The sequence below is a fragment of the Lagopus leucura genome, unplaced genomic scaffold (assembly GCF_019238085.1).
Source record: "Lagopus leucura isolate 7727_CA_CO unplaced genomic scaffold, USGS_WTPT01 Super-Scaffold_741, whole genome shotgun sequence".
Lineage (NCBI taxonomy): Eukaryota > Metazoa > Chordata > Aves > Galliformes > Phasianidae > Lagopus > Lagopus leucura.
In genome coordinates this window covers 11,444,455-11,466,768 of record NW_024962256.1, presented here as the reverse complement: position 1 = coordinate 11,466,768, position 22,314 = coordinate 11,444,455, and the positions used below count along the sequence as shown (strand labels likewise).

Here is a 22,314-nt window from a genome sequence, read left to right as displayed (position 1 = left end):
AATTTGGGCTCCTTGTGCAGTCCTCCCTTTTTTCATACGCACAGAGGAAAGGTAGATTTTGTTCTGTTTCTGAAAAGCAGTTTCTATAGCATCCTTGTAGGCATTAGAGACTTTGGTTTGCTGCATAAAATAATGAGTTACACTATGCCTGCATTAAACAACACAGATATATGTCAGCATTTCCATGTCATCCTTCTGTCACAGTGAATGAATGACAGTACAGTATATGGGCTCATTAGGTAACATCCAACAGGTTTAATATCCATGGATGTGTTGGATTTCTTTTATGCTTGTTTAAGTGTTTTTTAGATATTCCAGCAACTGAATCTAGGGGAAGAAAATTTCACAAAAGCCAAAATAATTCAAGAGAGCACTTGCAAAAATGAAGTGCTGAATTTAACCATTTCAGTGCAAGTTGAGTCTCAAAGCAGCAAGCAGCAGAAACAGCCTCGTGCAGTTCTCTTTCTCAGTGTGATCAGCTCCTAGAAGTTAAGCTGAATAATAAATACACTTCAGAAAATAAAGATCTGTTTGAAGAGAGAGAGTTTCTGGGATCGTGGGAATAAAACACTGAGGGTAACAGCTAAAATCGAGACAGTAACAGTGAGGTGATACACAAATGAGAGTTCAGTAGCCACAGGCCTCGGATCCCAAGAATTAAGAGTCACAGTAAGAACATAAGATACATTCACTTCATTGTACGAGGCAGACATCCCATTCAAAAATGGATGAAGTTGATGCACTGATGATGCACTGCTAGTTAAAGAACGCATGCACTCAGTGTTCTCCCTGCCTCCTCTATTTTATTTATACTAACCCCTTGCCATGACAGTGATGCTCACAACCTCCTTTCCAGAAGTCTCCCCAGTCTTCAGGATCTTGCTCCAGTGACGTCCAGTGCCAATGTTTCTCCACTTAAACCAGAAGAATATGTCCTGGCATCCTTGTGAATATCTTCTACTGTGCCCTGTTCAGGGGATAAACCAGAGGCAGTTACTGACATGTAAAATTCTCAGTGGTCAGAGCCAACAAAGCTTTGTAGGTGGATTCGAGTCTGTGAGTCTGGCTTTGTAAACTTGGGTTGTGTGTAAAGGGGAGATGTTTCTTCAGTGCCTTGCAACCACGGTTTGCTAAAACCATCATGAAGCCTGAATTGCCCCATGCCATGCTTGCTCTCCGCTCTTGGAAGTGGTCTTGAATTCATCTGATAGAAAGATGTGCTCATCACTTACAAAATAATCATGCACAGCTACCTCTGTGCCTTTATGGTGAGGGTGACAGTGCTGGAACACGCTGCCCAGAGAGGTGGTGGAATCTCTTTATGTGGAGATCACAGAATTGTAGGGGTTGGAAGGGACCTCCAGAGATCATCGAGTCCAACCCCCCTGCCAAAGCAGTTCCCTACAGCAGGTCGCACAGGTCGGCATCCAGGCAGGTCTTGAACATCTCCAGAGAAGGAGACTCCACCACCTCCCCAGGCAGCCTGTTCCAGTGCTCCGTCACCTCACTGTACAGAAGTTCCTTCGCACATTGGTGCAGAACTTCCTATGCTGCAGTTTCTGGCCATTTCCCCTTGTCCTGTCTCCACTCACCACTGAAAACAGTCTGGCCTCACCATTCTGTCCCTCACACCTTAGATATTTATAGACCTGGATCAGGTCCCCTCTCAGCCTTCTTTTCTCCATGCTGAACAGACCCAGTTCACTCAGCCTTTCCTCACAGCAGAGATGCTCCAGGCCCTTCACCATCTTCGTGGCCCTCCGCTGGACTCTTTCCAAGAGATCCCTGTCTTTTTTGTACTGGGGAGCTCAGAACTGGACGCAGTGCTCCAGATGAGGCCTTACCATGGCAGAGCAGAGGGGGAGGATCACCTCCCTCGACCTGCTGGCCACACTCTTTTTAATGCACCCCAGGATGCCATTGGCCTTTTTGGCCACAAGGGCACACTGCTGGCTCATGGCCGACCTGTCGTCCACCAGGACACTCAGGTCCCTCTCCACAGAGCTCCTCTCCAGCAGGTCATCCCCCAACCTGTAGTGGTGCATGCAATTATTCCTCCCCAGATGCAAGACTCTACACTTGCTTCTGTTAAACCTCATCCGGTTTTTCTCTGCCCAGCTCTCCAGCCTGTCCAGGTCTTGCTGAATGGCAGCACGGCCTTCAGGCGTGTCAGCCAATCCTCCCAACTTTGTATCATCAGCAAACTTGCTGAGGGCGGCCACTATCCCCTCATCAAGGTCATTGATGAAGATGTTGAACAAGACCGGACCCAGCACAGACCCCTGCATCTCTGCCCCAGATTGGTCAGACACAAATAGTCCATTTCTGGGTGGCCCACTGTACTAGTAAGCTCCTGATACACAGTCCAGCTATCTGTACAGATATTCAGCATACTGTCACCAGGTTCCTCATTATAAACATCCACACAGCTCATAGCTCTGCCCATTGGCTATTCTGACCACCTCCTTCTTCAAACCAGATTATTTCAGGAGTGGGATGGTACACCACTGCTCTCCACTTGTTTGAGTTACCCTTGCTGGACCCATCCATATACGAGGCATCTTCAGAAATCTCCTGTAAGCCTGGTCCTTGCACCTTCAGTGGGTTTATAGCCTACCCTTTCTTTTGTAGGAAGATGATAGTCAATGAATCTGCTGCCTTTCCTCATGCCTTAAGTGGGTCTGCTGTCAGCACGAGATCATCAATATAGTGGTAGTGTTTGATGTTTTTAGGATTATTCTATTCTGCTAGGTCACGTGCCACTGAGTTACGACAATATGTAGGCAAGTGCATACTTTGTGGCAGGATCCTAAAGGTCCACTGCCTGCCTCCCCACATAAGTGCAAATTGATCTTGCAACTCTCCATGGATGGGAGTATTGAAGAACGCATTTGCCAAGTCTAGGACACATTGTTAGGTTTCTAGCCCCCTACTCAATGTATCCATGAAGGAGGCAATGTTGGGTACAGCTGCATGAATGGGCGGTGGGACCTTATTCAATTCTATGTAATCCACTGTCATCCTCCACGCGCTGTCTGACTTTGGTACTGACCACATGGGGGAATTAGAGGGGCTATGTGCAGGTCTTTTCCAGTTCCTGAACCATTCTAAGTATTTCCTCTTGCCCCCCTGGGAATCTATACTGTTTAGTATTAGTAATCCAGCACAGACTGGGCAAGTGAATAGGCTCATGTTTCACACGACCTCTTAATATTGCCTGCACCACCTGCATACTAATACATCTCTCTCTCTCAGTCTGAACTCTCCTACGGTCATCTGGAGAGTCAGACTCCATAATATGTCTGCGCCCATTATATACTCCAGGACTGGGGCAATAGACACCTTACACTCCCAGGGTGGGAGACATACAACCCTCAGAATTAACCATGTCCAACATAACCATAGGTTACAAGGATGGTCTGTCCCCCAAACCCACCAGTCACCACCTTACCTCCCTGGAATTTGGTTGGATCACAATAAATAACTGACATTTCTTTGCCTGTGTCAACCACTGCCATAACTCACTGTATATTCTCTTGGGACCAAAAAATAATCAGTTCTAACACAGGGGCCCCCAGACAGGACTGGAGGCCCTAGGTACAGGGGGCTGGCATCCCCTGTCAAGCAAATAGCTGAGAATTGCCAATTCCTTTTCCTCTGGTGACTCTGGCACAGTGGCCTGGATCACTTGAGGAAGATTCTTACTCTTACTGGGAACTAGGAAGTTCCCCAGGTTCCACATTCTTGTTTGTTTGTTTTTCTCAATAAGTCTCACCCCTTTTTGGGGGATATTTTGAAACTTCCGCTTTGAGGTCCCACAGCATGATTTATTTAAGGTAATCCATGTAAGTAAGTATCTGGGCGACTCATCAAGTGCAAGGCTGTAATACTATAATGTGACAGAAAGTACAGCAGCAATGGAGAGCAGCACAATCCTAGGCTGCAGCAAATGAGAACAAGCCCAAATACACCAGCCAGAGATGCTGAAACAAAGAAAGAACAACTGCTTACCTTTAGAAGGCCTCCAGAAAGCAGAGATCTCAAACAAGGTACCATCACCTCTACTGCCAGCCCTTAAATGAGGTCTGGGAAGGGAAGGATCCTGGCTCCACCCTTCTGATCACTCAGCTGCATTGTATTGCATTGCATTGCATTGCATGCACCTGAGATCCCCTGGGCTGGTCCTGCCTTCCCATCAGGTGCTCAATCACTGCTTTGTGCCATGACTTAGCGTTGCCACTACAGGCCCCCATATGGAACATTCCTTTTACTTCCCAGTTAAAAGTACTTGTTTAGGATTTTTGCTTTTCCTGGTGACAAAGTGAGTGAAGCTCAATAGCCACATTTACAGAGTGCTCAAATCCCTACCCACAGACTACTTTTGTCATGAAAAGCAAAGTTGTCATGGTGACAGAGCAGCCTGATACCTCACTACAGGGAAGTGCCAGCAGGAGGTGGGAGCAGAGGGGCACATGGGGTCAATGGGTGCAGTCCTGCAGTCACAAGACCTTTCACAGCATTATCAGTCCATCTCTCGCATAACTGAGGTAACAGGATGTGCATAAGAAAAGCAGAAACTTCTTTCATTCATTGCTGATGGGAGAAAAGGAGTCATTTGTGGAGTTATTTCAACTGAGAGATATGTGACCAGCATCTAGACGAGAGCCATGACATTCTTCTGACAAGTAATATCGACAGTAATTGGCTTCATCCCTCTTTCAGTGTCTCTGTTGTTAATGAGATTTGTGATCTAATTTTTCATATCTCTGTCAGATCTGTTGAGAATAATTTTTCTAACAAACATTTATGGACATAATATGTGCGCATTCATCGAATACGTCCCTTACAATCCAGCCTTCTCCAGGAAGTATTTCTATTCTGACAGATGAGTTTAATAAAAAACTCTCCGAGCTGAGCATTCTGAAACATAAGAATTCAATAATAATAAAAACTTAACCTGCCTCAAATCAGAGCCCTCCTTCTAAATAGACAGCGAGCATCCCCACTTTTAGCTCTCATAAACCCACTCCATGTGTGGTGGTGGTACACCCATCGTTCCCATTTTACAAAGGAGGTGAAGGGGCAAAGTGGATCGCAAGGTTTGCCTGACAGCTCTCTCTTAAGATTTACGTACAGCTCCTTGCAGAGCGAGCAGGAGTCTGCTCCTGAGCCCAGCATCAGTCCTGCTGGAGTCAGCAGCCAGACACAGACTGGTTCCTGGTGCTGTCTGATGGAGAGTGGCCGTTGGGTGGAAGGAGCTGCTCTTTTGGGCCCAGTGTAACTTCCAAATCAATCTGGGAGGAAAAGGAATGGCATATTTGATGTTTCAGATGTTCCTCAAGCAGTGCGACCCGCACAGAAGTGAGGTATAAAGAGCACACTACAGTTCCTCCCTAACTACAGGTAGGGAGACACAGGGGCAGAATCACAGCTCCCCAGTAGAGCTCAAGAAGCCCTTTCTTAACACTACCACTGTGCAACGGAAGGTATTTGATCCGAAGTATGAAGAATGGTTTAATCAGACAGAGTAACCAACTGGTGCAGCTGAAACACTTTCATTCCATCAGAGTCCATTAACAACATAGGCTTTAAATGGAGTTCAAAATAGTTTATGTAAAAAATATAGAAAGAATTAGGAGAGTGACAATTCACCGTGTTTTAGCTCATGTGCTTCTGCAGCAGTGGGAATGGGGGCATTGCTGTGGATTGAGCCCACAACAGGACCTGACCACCCCAAAGCATACTTTCAAGAACAAATTTCAAGCGTATACGTTATAAACCTACAAACTATCTCTGTGAGCTGTGCATGTTTTACATCCCTTCAATCCCATTGCCTAGTATTAGTGAAAGTGACAAGACATTAACTGTAAATTAATCGAATTTTTCATGGATGATTAAAATACAGAAACCATGCAACAGATGTCTCCTTTAAGGTGTAATAACAGAAAAGTGAAAGGGAAATGAATAAACTGCCAGCTTTAGAGATTTTGTATATAGTGCAAATAGGCATTTTCCTTTTAGACATCTCACCAGGAGGAAAGCATTTGTTGCAGCGAGCATGTACTGCTGTCCGAGTGTGACACACAGCATGCAATGACATGGGCAAACTCCTGTCCCAGGCAGGAGCACAGCCTATGGGCTTCCAGGGGGCAGGAGCAGGTGCTGAGTGCAGTGAAGTCAGACTACATCCTCCATCCTTAAAAAAGAGGCTGTGGATGCCCCATCCCTGCAGGCATTCAAGGCCAGGCTGGATGTGGCTCTGGGCAGCCTGGTCTGGTGGCTGGCAACCCTGCACACAGCAGGGGGTTGGAACTGGATGAACATTGTGGGCCTTTGCAACCCAGGCCATTCTATGATTCTATGAAAATACCTTCCTCAGGTGACATGCCATGATTAGCCTGAGCAGCAGAGGAGTAATGCGTTTTGCTGTCTTGGTGCTATGCAATGGGAGAAATAAAGTTGGAAGCAGTGTGGAGCAGCACTGCTCTGATCCTTTGCATACTCTGGATAAGCAGAGCAGGACCTGTGAGGACATTTCTTTTTGTACCCCCACCACACACAGCTTGCTGTTCTAGAGCTGTCACATCTCACAAGCTGCAGACCTTAATGCTAGGAGAGAGCTCATAGGCACTGCATCCCAGGTGCAGGATCTAGCTCTGCACGTGACCTTGCTCTGTTGCATCTATGTTAGCAGAGAGCCATCCAGTCTGGTGACCCAGCAGTGATTTGGGCTCCTGAAGCAAAATCTGTCAAAGGAGGGAAGACTGAGGTTGGATGTCAGGGGGAAGCTCTTTGCTATGAGAGTGGTGAGGTGCTGGAACAGCTGCCCAGAGAGGCTGTGATGCCCCGTCCATCCCTGGAGGTGTTCAAGGCCATTGGATGGGGCCCTGGGCAGCCTGGGCTGCTGTGCAATGTGGAGGTTGGTGGCCCTGCATGTGGCAGGGGGTTGGAACTTCATGATCCTCGAGGTCCCTTCCAACCCGGGCCATTCTATGATTCTATGATCAGTGTAAAGCACAGGAACAGAAGCTATGTGCCACACAGTGTTCTATACACAACAGTAAAATTTACAGTGATTCTCAGAAAATGTGCTCTGAAGAAGAAACAGTCCTCCAAAAGCCACTAGAAGTTGATGGTATTTCATATTTTTTTCACAAATTATCAAGTTTGATAATAATAATAGATAGAAAAGTAGGTTTTGACGTGAAGAAGCTTGAGCTGAAGCTGAAATCACAGAGAACCAAGTGCTGAAGCACCTCCCAAACCCCACTGTTACTCCCTGGGATGTGATGTAACTGCACAGAGCACTCCTGTGCCCTGCAGCACCAAACCGTGGGTTGTGAGCAATTTACAGCAAATCATTTGTGGGATTTTTTCAGCATATTTCTCAGGTCCGTGCGCTGCAGTGTCGTTATTGATAGTTGGCAGCGCTGCTGGCAGCGTACAATGTGCATGTTCCCGATAAGAGTGCCCATCTCTTTGTTGCTCTGACCATAAAAAGGCCGATTTATGAGTCACAAGAAAGCGTTTATATTTTGCCTCCTGAATTCGCTGCTAAGAATCTCAAAGCTTTGCTTTGCTGGTGGCAACGAAGAGGAATTAGGTAGATGCAACGAGCAGCAGGAGATAAACACCGCAGGCAGAAAATTTAAGCGTGAGGTATGCTAGTTACACCCATTTTTCACCAGTTTTCACAGCAACAATGATAAGAAATTGATGTCCAAATAGTGTAACACCTTGTTTTACTTACATCAAGATGAAGGGGAGTTGCTTCAGCTCTGCATTGAGATACTTTATGGGATGTGATGCAGTCGGTGAATCATAGAATCATGGACTGGCTTGGGTTGGAAGGAACCTCAAGGATCATCAAGGTGAAAAAAGCCCTTCCAGTTGGGAGGACACATTCAGGCTGATGGTCAAAAGTGAAATCTGTGAAGACAGAAGCGCTCCTTAGCTGAGCTGTGCACACAAATCAGGACTGTTAAGACTTACAGGCTCCTCTCCCATGAGTCCAGAACCCAGAGGCCACGGTCAGGACCCCATGGCAGCAGCCGGGCAGCTGAGGGACCCATGGGAACACTGAAGATTTGCCATTTGCTGAGCAGTTTTCAAATTCCTCTTTGTCTTCAATTGGTAAATGGTCTCCAAAAATCTGTTTCTCAGTTTTTCTTGCTTGTCATTTGAAATCTTATTTAGTGTGACAACGGAAATGAAGCAAAGATATGCAGAAGAGGACCTCAGGTGTGATGGGAAGCACTGAGCACTGCCCAGACCTCCACACCACTACTGAGCAGGTCATTGGAATTACCATACAGAGCTCAGGGGTGGTGACCCTGCCTGAGCTTCCTGAGAATCTCTGCATGGAGAGGCTGGGAAGGGCCAAAAGAGCAGAAACAGAATGAAATCTTAATGACCTGAGGGTGAAGCCCTGCAATGGGCAGGGGCTGAAATTAGTCAGCATGCTGGAGGGAGGGTGCTCATGGAGGAGAGAAGGTCAGGGAGGGGGAAAGCAGGATGGGATGGTGACCCAGGGCAGAGATCAGAAGGGTGCTATAATCAGGAGTTCTGTATCCAGGCCCTTGTTTGCCTTCTGCTCCTCCAGAAGCACGCAGTGCTTTATCAGGTGTTGAACAAGACGTCAGTTTGTGGCATGGAACGAGATGCTGAGTTGTGCCCTCACTGCCCAGAGATGGCAGCTCCTAACGAGGCAGCCGTCGTTAGAAGGGAGCCAGAACGCTGCAGGAGCTCACCCTGACATGGGCATTGTGCTGGCCCTGAGCAGATGGCAGAAACGTCATCTGGTGATGTGTTGCCCAGGACCAGATCCAACATGTAACATGACAGGATGTGGGCAAAGGCAGTTCTGGTGTCAGAGGCAGTAAAGGGAGCATTGTAAAGGCCATAAATTTCTCTGTGGGTTTTTATGTACAGATTGAGTCAAATAAAGTTAAGGAAAGTCAATTGGCTCTTAGAACAATAATGAGCCTGCAATAGAAATGACTGTCCTGCAGTATGGGCAGGATAGACAGAACCTCACCCAGCAACCTGACCCTGCATTGGTCGCATTGCCAGCAGGACGCTGGTCCCAGAAGCCAGCCAGCTCCTGGTGACCTCACAGCTCTTTTTGTTGGTTTTTATAGCAGCGTTTAAAGAATTTTCAAGCAAACTTTCACTTCAGCAGCATATAATAGGAACCGAGGTGTAAAAGCCTGCTGTGTAAGCATTACATCTGATGGCTGGGTGGTTTGGTCCCATCAGGAGTGACTCCAGCTTCAATTCCAAGGGGCCATGCAGATTTCTTGGTGTGGCTTCAGCTGCTATCAGTAATTTTCCCTGCCCCACTGCTTTGTGTACCAGAGCAGGACCACAAACACCCACAGTGTTTGCAGCAAGGCAATATCCTTCATGTACATGGCAGCACCATCGTATTTCAGTTACAATTTCTGTTCCAAGCCTTTAAACACCAGGACATCCCGCTTGTCTTTCTTTGCAAGCCGCTGCCTACTCAGCAGATACTTTTATTAACTCTCCACAGTGATGCCCATGTCTTTGTCATGACTAAAGCTAATTTAGAGCTCACCAGTGAGTTACACTTCACATTACTCCTTTTAATGCGCACCGCTTTGCATGTCAGCAGAGCACTCCATCTGCTGCACTGCTGCCATTCCTCCCACCCCTATGGGAAGTTTCCTTCAGCCTTCCCCTCAATCCAACCACCCGAGTAGCACACCATGGGCACGCTGTGATTCGTTAAGCATGGAGAATTCATTAAGCATCACAGACCTGGGCTCCCACCCTAGCAGGCTCTGCTGAGCTGCCAGGCTGCTGCTTGCTCTGTGTCAGCTTTGTACACACAGATAAAGCACCACACCTGCTGCCCAGAGCTGTTCTGTTCCTCACCATGCTCCTGCAGAGTTGGTCCTTGTGAGTGTCTCACTTCAGGGCTGGAACAAAACACGTGGATTTCCTCAGTGTTTCCTCTCATGGATTACAGATGGAAAGAAAGGGAGCTGTTTCCATCCAAAGTCTGATTGCTGAAAAAAGTTGTTCCAATTCCCCCCCACGTCTCATTTGCCTTGCACACACCCAATCAGAACCCAACAGGAGTTGCACTGAGCCATGCGCTGGGTGTGCAATGCTGCAGCCCTGGGGTGGTCCTGGGCCTCATTCTGATGGTGCCCACATCTGGAGGTTGGCAGGGCCCAGGGCATCAGGCAGCTGCGTTTTCTGGGGGGAAAGAGAATTTCAAGAAAGTGTTTCCCCAGAGGAGACAGAAGCAAAGCTCAGCAGCCTGTCTGGGATGAAGTTCTATCTCATGTTTTAGGAGCTGAAAACAAAAGTTAGAATGGCTGGCTGCACACACACCTCTTTGCATGGCAGATCCTTTCATGCACTGCTTTGGATCAGCAGCTTCGAGTGCATCCTGCAGGTATAGTTTATGTGTTTGGTTACTCAGAGATTAGAAATAATGGGATTCCTACAATTACAAAACTAAAAGACATATGCTATGTTGATGAAAGGTCTGTCCATACTACTGCAACTCCTGATAATTAAATATGCCCTTCCATCAAGCTGGGAAAGACACAAAGCCCAGATTTACAGGCAGCAGAGGGAATCTAAAATTAGACTCCCACTACAAGCAGCGTTAGTTAGGGAGAGCAGAATTTATTCTGTCCACTTGTAAAGTCCCTAATATTCCCAGGGAGAGATTTCCTCCTGCAATAAGTTAAGAAGATGTATCAGGTTTTGAACCTTCCAGGCTATTTGGGGCAAGGTGCTCTTCCAGGGAACAGCACACATTTCAACATGAGAAATTTGGCCATCACTGGAGTTTTTCACATTGTGCAAATGCAGGTGACCTCCACATGCAATTCTGAATCTCAGCCAAGCATCACCACCATTTCCCTTCAAATCACAGAATAATAGAACCCGTTTTCAGTTCCTTAAGGCATTAACTTGCTTTGTGTAACTGGTTGATTAGAATTATAGACTCCTAGAATGACTTCAGTTGAAAGTGGTCTCAAACATCCCCCAGTTGCACCCCCCTGCCATGGGCTGGCTGACCCCAGCAGGTCACTTTGCCCAGGGCCCCATCCAACCTGGCCACTCAGACAGCAGTTCTAATGGGATAAAAATGTGTGCTGTCCCAGTGCCACCTCAAAAACAGCTATATAACCAAAGCCATCTGATTTTATGGAGCTTTCTATTCTAAGCTAATACTCTGGCAGGCTGAGGCTTTACTTCTTATAAATGAGGTAAACAGGAAATCTGAAGAGAGGAGAGAAATGTGGCCACTGCAAATCGGGCTTTTAATTAATGCTTCTTTTACCTGAGCTTCATCTACTTTTCCCCACTATTTCCTCCTCTACAAGCACAGCCCAGTGTGACAGGAAATTAATTAGGCTTGGAACTCTCATCAGCTAAACAAAGGAATCATTAATTTTGGTACTTAAGGAACCGAAACCCCAACTTGCAGCTAACTAACACAGGGGAGGTTGAGGTTGGATATTAAGAGGAAGTTTTTCATCCAGAGGGTGGTGAGGCACTGGAACAGGTTGCCCAAGGAGGCTGTGGATGCCCCATCCCTGCAGGCATTCAAGGCCAGGCTGGATGTGGCTCTGGGCAGCCTGGGCTGCTGGTTGGTGACCTGCACACAGCAGGGGGTTGGAGCTGGATGAGCGCTGTGCTCCTTTGCAACCCAGGCCATTCCATGGTTCTATAACTCTATGATTAACCCACCCTGCACGGGGATTTGGAGTGAACCCCCTTAGGATACCAGGCTGCAGTGGGTGGCCTGTGTTCTGATCTCCTGCACTTCTGGGACTCTGCTCTGCAGGCAATGCGTGCTCAGCCCTGCATGGCGCTGCCCAGGTCCCACCAGAGGGACTTCAGTCCCTGCCACTCAGAAGTTTGTGTCTGGAACATGAGGGCAAGGCTGAGCATCTGCTTTTGGCTGATGCCACGGATCTTTCTGTCTCACTTTAAGGACACTTCCAACCCAACCATTTTGTGATTCTATGTTTCTAGCCAATGCCATAACCTTAAAAAACACAGTATGAGTGCTCAGAACTCACACTCAATATTTATCTTTTCAAAGCAAACACTATTTCTCACATGACTGTATATAGAAGAACGGAATACAAAATACATAAACGAATCTAATGCTGATGCTCCTTTTTTCAAAAGTACCCATCCCTCCTACTAGAGCATTGCCTGCCCTGTTGGACAAGTCTCCCCTTTGTTCAGTGCCAAGCCCCCCCAGTGCTCCCCTTTCTCCCTGGGCTAAGCAGACTGGTGCTCATAAGCGAGGTTCCTGGGCAGCACATACCTCTGTTGACTTCAATAAATGTCATAGGAAGTACAGGAAGCTGACCTGGGGATGGCTCCTTCTGCCTGTAGGGAGAGAATGAATAAATGAGAAACAGCCATAGCTTGCTTCCAAGGGTAAATAGTCGAAGTGTGAGATACAAATTGCTTGTGCATTATTGCTGTTCCCTCAGTTGCCTTGTGGTGCTCAGGTATTTTACCTCATTAGGGGTCCTTCAGGGAAGGGAGGGCTCAGCTGAGCTGGAGGGCAGATGGGACCAACTTCCAAACCAGGTCCAACAGCACTTAAAGGGTCTGTTAATGAACCAGGCTGAGCTCATCTGTGCAGTTCTAGGTGTGAGTGGATGCCAGAGCTTGCCTCACTGTGCCTTTTAAACACTCAGGTTTTTAGCGTGCCCTCAATACTTTTAGATATACATGACCCTTGAATCTGCAGACTGCAAAGTATTTGCCCACTGGAGGAATCTTTTCCCAATAAAAAGCATCTTCTGAGTCTTTGATGGCTGAGTCCGAGAAAATGAAAACTTGTAGCTCATCACAGCCACTGCTAAAAACCACGTTCAGTAATTAAGTAGCTAATTGCCTCTCATAAAGGAGAAAAAAAAATCTAATTCTTTTCATTTCTACCACCAACATTTTCCAGAAATATTTCTCCATAAAAAATAAAAAAGTAAGTTTAAAAAATGCATTACACACAGGACTTGCTTTCTATTAGCTCAGACTTCACAGCAAACAGACTGAATTCTTCAGGGATTAAACATCAGCTTAACTATAAATCCAGCATGACGATAACAGGCTCCTTGGCCAGAGGTACAAAAGAGGCTTTGCTCTATGCAATAAATCTCATGTCCTCCTCTTCTACTCAGGCTAAAAGAGGAGGAAAGGCTCAAGTGAGGCTGCACTGAGCTCACCAAAGTGGAAAAGCTTTGGTTCTTGCTTCAAGAGGAACGATGTACAAAAGAAAGAACCTTGCAGAGCTTTTCCATGCTCAGCTCAATAATACATATTTAGAAAATATTGATACGTGCACAGAGAATAAATTATTTATCTGCTCCCCTCCTGCTGTTATTTCAGTTATTCTGCAAAGGTTTCTATCAATACATCAATTCTGGTGAAAGTATCTTTTAATTCTGTTTATTTCATTTGGATTTTAATCCAATTCTCATCTACTGTTTCTATATGAAAACATTAAATAACAATAACAGTGACCACATTTTGGAAGCGTATGCAAAACTGCTCATGCAGAAGTCCTAAGTTTCATGCCCTTCCAATGACTGGAGAGAAGAATTACAGCCACCCCGTGCCATGCTGCACCCACACAGGTGGAAGTGACACACAGAATGGGAAACTGTGCATTCTTTCAAGGTATCTTGAGAGGAATGAAAAATAACCAGCTATTGAACTGACATTGAACGACTCATACCACCTTATTTTCTCAGCTGGATTATTTAATCCCTCCTTAAACATGACACCTCAAGCTGTAGCTGGCCCAACACCTTTCAATGTTAGATTTGTATTTCTCCACCTTGAAACTCTCCCCACATTACGCTGTGGCTTTCAGGACGGTTCTGCCCCAGCAGAACCACACAGCCCAGGACGGAAATTCCCCATCCCTCCCATCAATCCCCTTTGCCATCCTCTGGCTGTTACTCCTAACAAATGTATTCTGATATTAATGCACAGTCATATAGAACAGATTAAATTTTAAAGTCAACAAAAGTGCAGATGTTTGACCTGTGTTACATTGGTGTTTTTATTTCTAGAATGGATTTCTTTTAGCCTTCAAATGCAAATTGTGTTCCACAGAGAGGCTTCTGATGGGATTTTCGTTACCTAGCACAGTAAATTGGTTAAATTTGATGCTATAAATGTTCAAATCCAGTAAAAAAATGGATGTGCTCCTCATGGTTTCAATACCATGTGCACCACAGGGGGGACCTCATGAGACCCTTCATCCACTCCCAGCCATGGCAAGGCACATCGTGATGTAGAAAGTAAAGGCATGGGGCATCTGATGCTGGAAAATGAGCAACCTGTTTGCTGCAAGAGCAAAAAACGACTTGGGCTGGCAGCAAAATGCCAAGGCAGGGATGTGCTTGACACAGCACTTAAGGCTGAGCGCAGGCTGCACGGGGCAGACGCTAAATGCCAACGATAGCTGTTGATAGATAAAGAAATCCATTACCAAAGGGAGAGGAGGTGAGCCTTGAAATCAATCATCATGTGTTTCAACTCCTTCATCTTTTTTCCAACAGCAGGAAATGAATGACTTGTTTGAAGTAGACAATGGCAGCGTAATTTCTTTCGCTATATATAGTGGCATCATGAATATGCATCTTTGGAGATTAAAGAAAGCCTTTTTCAGACTATGACATGCAGAACTCCGAATTTGATTATTTAAATCACAGTAAATTATCAGTGCAATTATCACACAGACAAAACAAGTAGATTATTATTCCGTGTAGTTCTCTTTGAAATGAATAGGGGAGAAAGAAAAGAAAAGGGAAAAGCATCCTAACCTTCAAAACGAGCTTCAATCCATGTCTTCTTCTTTTCCTGTATTCATCTCTTTCCTGCAAGGCGATGAGTCTTTTGTCTCCCAGTACCCCATCCTTTTTCTTCTTTCATAAACTTCTCCTGGGTTGGATCAGGTTGGCTATCAGTTTTCTTGCATTTATGAACTAAAGGTGTTCATTTACAGTAACAGAAACCAGCTTTCCATACCCAGGTGCTTGCTGTTGGCACCCATGTCCCTCTGCACAGCAGACATCTGCTGCTGATGGCTGCAGTGATGGCTGCAGAAGCCACATTCCTAATGTAGCCACCATGGATCTGCAGCTGCTCGCTGGGATTGTCAGTGTGCCAGGAAAATGCGCAGCGGTGCGAGGTTACTGCTGAGGTGAGTCCACAAGGACAGTGCACAATAACTGCATCCTTCACAGTGCTGGTCCATGAAGACCCCCAGGTGGTTCTGCACCCCACTCTTCTTCCCCTTCATCTTCATAGGAGGTGCTGGCCTCACCTGGTGCCAGGGAGGGTCAGGTTGGATATCAGAGCAATGTCTGCTCCATAGAGCAGCCAGGCACTGGCACAGCTGCCCAGGGGTGGGCAGGTCCCCATCCATGGAGAAGCAAACAGCCATGCTGCCCGTGGTACCAGTAGGACAGAAATGCCGCTGCTGCCCAGGAGAAAGGGAAGGAAGTGCTGAGGCTGTGGATCCCAGAAGGGAAGAGCTCAGAAGGGTGCATACAACAGCCACTAATAGTTCAACAAATATGTACTACTGAGCCTGTTCCTTTTTATGTACATTGATATTGTGACTAATGGTCACACTGCTGCTACCTGGTGGTCTGTGCAAGCGATGGGCACACGGGGCTGCACAAAACCAGGGCAGAATGAACCCTTCTGAATTCTCCCAAAGCTCCTCCCCCGTGCCACAAGCAGAGCCATAGCAATGGGCAGCTGCAGCCTGTTGCAAGAGCTGCCTCCATTGCATTGCGTGTGCCATGGCCTCAAACTCTTTTAAGCTGCTACCGTTATTAAAATTTCTATTAACTTTTCTTTACATGAAAGCAATTATAAGTGAACTTATTCCTTTCATTTGCCTAAAGCAAAGAAGAAAACATCACAAAAAAACCCAAAACATCAAGCTGCCAAACAGCAGCAACAGCTTTCTTTCTTCTCACTAAAAAAAGAAAAAGAACAGAAGAAATGAACAATATGAGATATGGCAAGCTCATTAACAAGTTTGTTAGCAAATTCACTGATTAAATTCCATAGTGTGCATTCAATAGAGACCAAGCAGCACCGGTGGAAGCAGGTGCTTGCAGCTCAGTACAACACAGGGCTGTGTGCCCTATCAGCAGGGCAGGACGTAGCAGTTCCTTTGTCCCCACTGCACGTGCTGCCTGCAGCAGGCAGAGCATTTACATCCCAGTGCTGGGACACGGTGGTCACAATGCCACACATCTAGATGCTCAATGCCACATATCTGGAGGCTCCCATGGTGGTGCATAGCAGCACTGCTGTCCTAGCAAAGGTCTGGAGGACGGGTCTGGAGACATCTATCCTGTCTGCTCATTCTTGAGTTCTCCACATGGGTGCACATATGCAGGTGGGATTTAGGGAGTTTAATTTCTTGCACCTTGGATTATTTACCTTTATTTCCAATGACAAAGAGAACAGCTGGCAGCCCTGTCCAAAGCACAAAACCCAAACCCCAACAGCAGCTTCGTATGAGAGCTGCTGCTGCTTCCTGTGCACTGGTGACTCCAGCAGCTTCTCATACAGAATAGACTGCTCATATTGGAGAAACAGGCTGACTTAGGTGAGACTATGGCTCTGCGATTCCATGACTCTATGGTGATGTTGGTTAAAAAAAAGAAAAGGACAGGCTTGGACATGCTTACCTTCTCTTCCACATCCTCCACAAATTAGAACTAGTCCTCAGTGTGAGGTTTTGCCAGTGCTCCTGGAGAATCTGGAAAGAGCAAATGTGTTAAATTGCTCATTTCAAGTGTACTGCAGTGGTTTAAGATATGTTAAAACCGAAAAGTTCAGGTCACCCACCCGAGCATTTAGAGTCACCTCCATTTAAATGTCTGCTTAAATCCTCTTCTGCTTTAATGCTTCATAATGTGTTGCTGCAAGCAATCATATATACTGCTACAGCATCATATATAATAATATTAATCTGCAGAACATTAAATATTAAATTACATTTTATCTTTAAAAGACCATAGATCTAGAATAATTGCAGCTCTACAATCCGATGAGTATTTGCAGAGCTTCCCAAGCAGAACACTTCCCAGGTGATTCTCAGCACATCCCCCATGCTGGCTGTGACCTAGGGGTGCAATTATGTCTGTCTAACAGAGGGGAAGAATGGGAGCAGTGCTCAGTTTGTCCTCTGAGCAATGGCTGTGGCCCCATGGCAGCACTCACCAGCAGGGATTCCCCCATGGCCATGCTGGGCAGACAGATACACACACACTTGTGTGAAACTAGATGATCATCACGGTCCTTTTCAACCCAGGCCATTCTATGACTTTCTGTCCCTCACGGGAATAGGGCAGAAAACAGAAAATGCTGATACTAAATCAGCTGGGAGCGTGAATGATGGCATTTTCTGCACACACTTTGCAGTACTGCCAGATAACAACATGCTTTCCAGAAGATGCCTTGAGATGAACTGCTCGTGGTTATTGCGAGTGTTCTCCTCTTCATTCAGGGAATGACTTGGAACATATTTGAGGTTGAGTTCCTTTAGCAATTTCAGCTCTAACAGTTTTAACCAGTGAACCGTGCACTGTAAATAAGATGGGGGGAAGCAAGCGTTGCTCAAAATGGTAATTTCTGGGCTTTCCCAGGCTGAGGCTCCAGCAGCAATAAGCATACGTGCACTGTATCAGCAGCCACACACCACAGCTCTCTGCTCTGCGAAGCTCTCCTATTTACAGCACACGCAGCACTGGCAGTTGTTAAACTCACAAACCAACTCAATGACCCAAAAAACTGGGAAACGCGTGAGCCGGAACAAAAGGATGAAAGGAGTGCATGCCATGTTATCACAGGCAGCAGGATACAAACTGCAAACACTGTTTCTACCCCAATGAATGGCATCGTGGCCCCGATGGCCATGCAGCTCCCAGGTGGGTCTGGCCATGGGGATGGCTGTGCATGCAGTGCCAAGCATCAGGAGCAGAAGGGATGTGGGTGACTCCACAGTGCTTTCTTTCCCCTGTTTCTCAATATAGGATCTGAGGCCAGGCTGGATGTGAGTCTGGGCAGCCTGGTCTGGTGTTTGGTGACCCTGCACATAGCAGGGGGGTTGAAACCAAATGAGCCACTGGACTGTGGTCCTTTTCAACCCAGGCCATTCTATCATTCTATGATTCTTCCATCCATGTACAGGGGTTCAGTTAGAAGATAAAATACTAGGTTGAATTAAACCAAGAAAAACTGTTAATTTAATTTAGAAGTTGTGTTTCCACTCTCTCTTAAAATGCCTGTTTTTCCAACCTCTGAATATTTCCTTAGGTAATACCAGTGTACATAACAATATACCATAATGGTTCCCAGTGCTGCTAGAAGAGGATGCTTTTATATTGAGAGATATTTCAGTTCACTGAGTAGAATATCAGAGGCTATAGAGCTTTGATCGGAGAAGGAGCGATAAAGATATATTAAGTTTTTCACAAGTAAATGATAAAACTGTAGCAAATGAATGCTTCTGGTGCTAGGTTGTCACTTCCCTTATTCTCTTTTCTGCTCACATTCATTCATCAGGAAGCACACATTTGTGAAAGGACTGTAGTGTCAGTCCCTTCTGTCTGCAAAGGGTCAGCACGGTATCTGTGGGGTACAGCCTTCCTTTCCCATCAGAGAAATGGAACACTTCTACATGCAATTTATTCTCTGTTTCCCAAATGCTGGTTTGTATGTTTTTTAAATAACCATAGAATCATAGAATGGCCTGGATTGAAAAGGACCACAATGACCACCTGGTTCCAACCCCCTGCTATGTGCAGGTCACCAACCAGCAGCCCAGGCTGCCCAGAGCCACATCCAGCCTGGCCTTGAATGCCTGCAGGGATGGGGCATCCACAGCCTCCTTGGGCAACCTGTTCCAATGGTTGTTTCTATCTCTAATTTCTGTTAATGCTTCTTTCACTGCTTTAGAGACCCAGGAAAACCTGTGGAGACAGATGTGAGCAGTTCCCTGCATTGAGGGAAGATGGGAACAAAAGGAAAGCGATGAGTGGGGCTGAGACAGGAGAGGCAGTGCTGGAGTTCTCTGGCACCAGGGAAGACAAGGCACGCTCCAGCCAAAAAGCAAAGCATTTCTGCCAATCTCTGCTTAGTACCACACTCACTGAGCACATGAGCACCGACTAAACGATGACATGCTAAAAGATAAACAACAAAAGTAATGATAGTGTCTGCCTTTCTCCAACGGGAACCATTACAGAAGGCGGTGTACAGTGATTGCAAATTAGATCATTTGTGCATCCATTTATATTCCTAATGTGCTTACAACTTCAATACTCAATAAATAATAATGAAGCTGCTTTTAAATCAGATTTTTTTGCTGCCCTGGTGGGTTGTGGCTATCTGGTCACGTAGCAGAGCACTAATATTACACCTTAGACTGAATTGTAATTTACATAATATTAAGGTGCATAGCTTGGTGTGAGCTCTTCAGGTCAGGAGCTGAGCTGGGCCCTTCGTGCCCTGCCCCACCAGCAGCCCCCAGCTGCCCCTCCTGCAGTCAGATGGCTGCGCTATGGAACCAACACACCGTAAGGACAGCTCGTTTACCGAGGCAAAGAAATGCAGAAAAGGTCAGAAGTCTTGGTAGTGAAACATTAGATAAGACTATGAAAATGAACTGAATTATCAAGGGAAAGAAGAAAAGAAACAGAAGAATATGGAAATCAGAAGCTCTGACCTTTAGAAGATGTGCAGTTTGCAATGCCAAAATAAAGCCACGTGGGAGGATCTGGCCTCCAACTTCAGCACGATTAAATATTTTGCCAGTGCACGGCTTATTGTGACTTGCTGGTGTAAATTCAGTCTTTGTTTGCCTTTTTGTTCGTTGACTGCAGCATGCATGATATTAGAATGAGGCTCAAGACTGAAAAATAAGAGGAAAAAAGACAGATTCGGATATGAGCTTCGTGTCCCACGGACTGCTCATCGCTGGAGGCAAACAGCATAGAAAGAAATCCTCAAGGTCGGTAACAAATCAACACGTCACGCTTAATCTGCACGTTAATAAGTTATGCAGAAAAGTCTGCAGTTCTGTCAAAACAGAAAATAAATCAAATTTGTAAGGCTGTTTGCATCAAGTTAGAAACTGGGTGATCAATAGGCTTTCAGCAGTGCACCGAACAGACATCGTCTGGCTGATACAACCCATAGGAGTGGTATAACTGCACCTCGGCCTCATGGCTTTTTGTGGTGGTGGGCATGGTGGGTGTCCATCAGTGCTGCAGGAACTCTCCCGTTGGTGGATCCATCTCAGTTGCATTCAGTGGACTGCAGTTGGCCCCAGTGTCTGCTCCAGCCCAGCTCTGCACGGGGGCAGAAGGATTCAGCAGGCAAGATAGTGCTGTTCAGAGGAGACCATTGCCTTTCCAATGTCAGTCAGAAGGTGGGAGAGCAGTTCACGTGCTTCACATGGAAGCAACAAAACAATTTATCTCACTTTGGAGAGGAGTGCCTTTATGCAAGCAAATAATGTAGTGGTACACAAAAGACAGCACCTGAAACACCCAATGCCTTCTATTGTTCCAGCAAAGACTTCTCTGAGTTTAGTGGACGACCTAAGGTTAAAGTTAGAGGAGATACTCAAATTTTACAAATTCTGCCACCAGAAAGGAAAGGTTTTTATGAGTTACCAGAAGCACTGATCTTTTCCCTTGTCTAACACGTATTCAAAGATGTCAAGGAGTTAAGAAAATGTTTGATCTCTTTCTCTTTTTTTTGTAGAATTCTGAGCATTCATAATTGAAAACAATTTTTTCTGTGTTCAACTGTCAGAAGAATGTTGCCTGTTAATTCCAAGCAATGATGCAGGCACCAGGAGGGCTGGGCAGGACCAGAAACAGAGCAGTGGGTTCATAAGGTTCTGAGTAGAGGAACTGCCAGGCTCCATGTAAATGGGGGTGGGATTTTGTTACTTGATAGATCAGATAGATAGAAAAATGAACAGGGAAGGAAAGACAGAATTGGAAAGAATTCAAGGCAAAGAAGGGTGATGAATGAGTCTTGCTCACCGTGCACCATACTGTAAGAACACTAAGGGGTGGCAGAGGATGTCAGCACTTCTTGTCCAGCATCCTGCTGAATGTAGATGACCTTAAATGAACAAGTACCACTGCATAGACAAGTACAGAAAATACATGGGGCTACCCATACAAATTCCTTGCTGTGGTTTGCTGTGCACTTTTGGCCTTAGTTTCCATCAAGATAACCTGCCTGCAGGTGTCAGCTGTCCCCTTGTGGGTGAGGCAGGGCAGGCAGCACCCTGATGGCCAACAAAAATGGAGATGAACCCAAACTCAAGAATTCAAGTGACTTCAGCAGCAATAGTACAAACCAGCAACAAGGATGTCCCATAGTGGCACAACCCATGGAATAGCAGATTAGCCTGAGAAAAAGCAAGAGTTAGGACCAGTATTGAAAAGATTAAGTGTAATACTTGTAGCATGAGAGCATGGAATTACTAAAATAAGGATGATAATTATACATAATTATAATTATAAAATAATTAGTATTATAAAAATATTAATTAGAATTTTTACATGCTGAGTTGTCCTCAGTTTTCTCTACAATTAACACTGTATAATAATTACATTATTGTTAGAGAAAAATAAAGAGCTGTTTGATCTTGTCCCAAGTGTGTGCATGTGGGGAGAGAAGGAGAGAGGGAAAGAAAGCTGTTTTGAAGTATAAAACTATCATTTTTTTGGAATGTGAATATAAATGAGGCAAATTTGTGCCTTGATCTGTTTGTTGAGCAGGAGGTAATTTTTATGTAAGATACAAAATTTTTATTGGCTCGTGGCTATAGATGGAAGCATAAAACAGGAAAACATGCGCTTCCTTCCCCCACCATGAAGGCTGTGTTCCCATCGCCCACCTCCATTTAATCTTCACCAGGAAAATCTGAGTCAATATCGAACACCATTCAATCATTGCCAAGCTAGCTGTGGGTTTATTGGCCTTGTCCAAGGTAAACAAGTGAGCACAAAGCCCTTTCAGCAGGACATTGCACCTGGCCATGCATGAATGCAAGAAAAGAGGATTTCCAACATCACAGTGCTCAGTGAGCACCCTGAAACCAAGCTCACCTTTCCCTGGGGAGAGTAGAGCCTCATCCAGGGGAGATCAGAAGTGGGATGCTCCAAAGCATCACATCCTAGTCATGTCCATGTCCCTATCCCTATCCCTATCCCTATCCCTATCCCTATCCCTATCCCT

The 22,314-nt window shown here is 45.7% G+C and overlaps 1 long non-coding RNA gene across 2 annotated transcripts; it reads right to left on the bottom strand.

Moving 5' to 3' along the window:
* Positions 1–233: 233 nt before the first annotated feature.
* LOC122175883 lies at positions 234–7,825 on the bottom strand. Of its 2 annotated transcripts, none has more exons than XR_006177545.1 (3): positions 7,751–7,825; positions 818–967; positions 234–494 (listed from the first exon to the last, which is right to left on the bottom strand). It is a non-coding gene; the product is annotated as an uncharacterized LOC122175883 (long non-coding RNA). The 2 variants fall into 2 exon arrangements; XR_006177546.1 differs by lacking the exon at positions 7,751–7,825 and adding an exon at positions 4,012–4,037.
* Between the last annotated feature and the right edge of the window lie 14,489 nt (positions 7,826–22,314).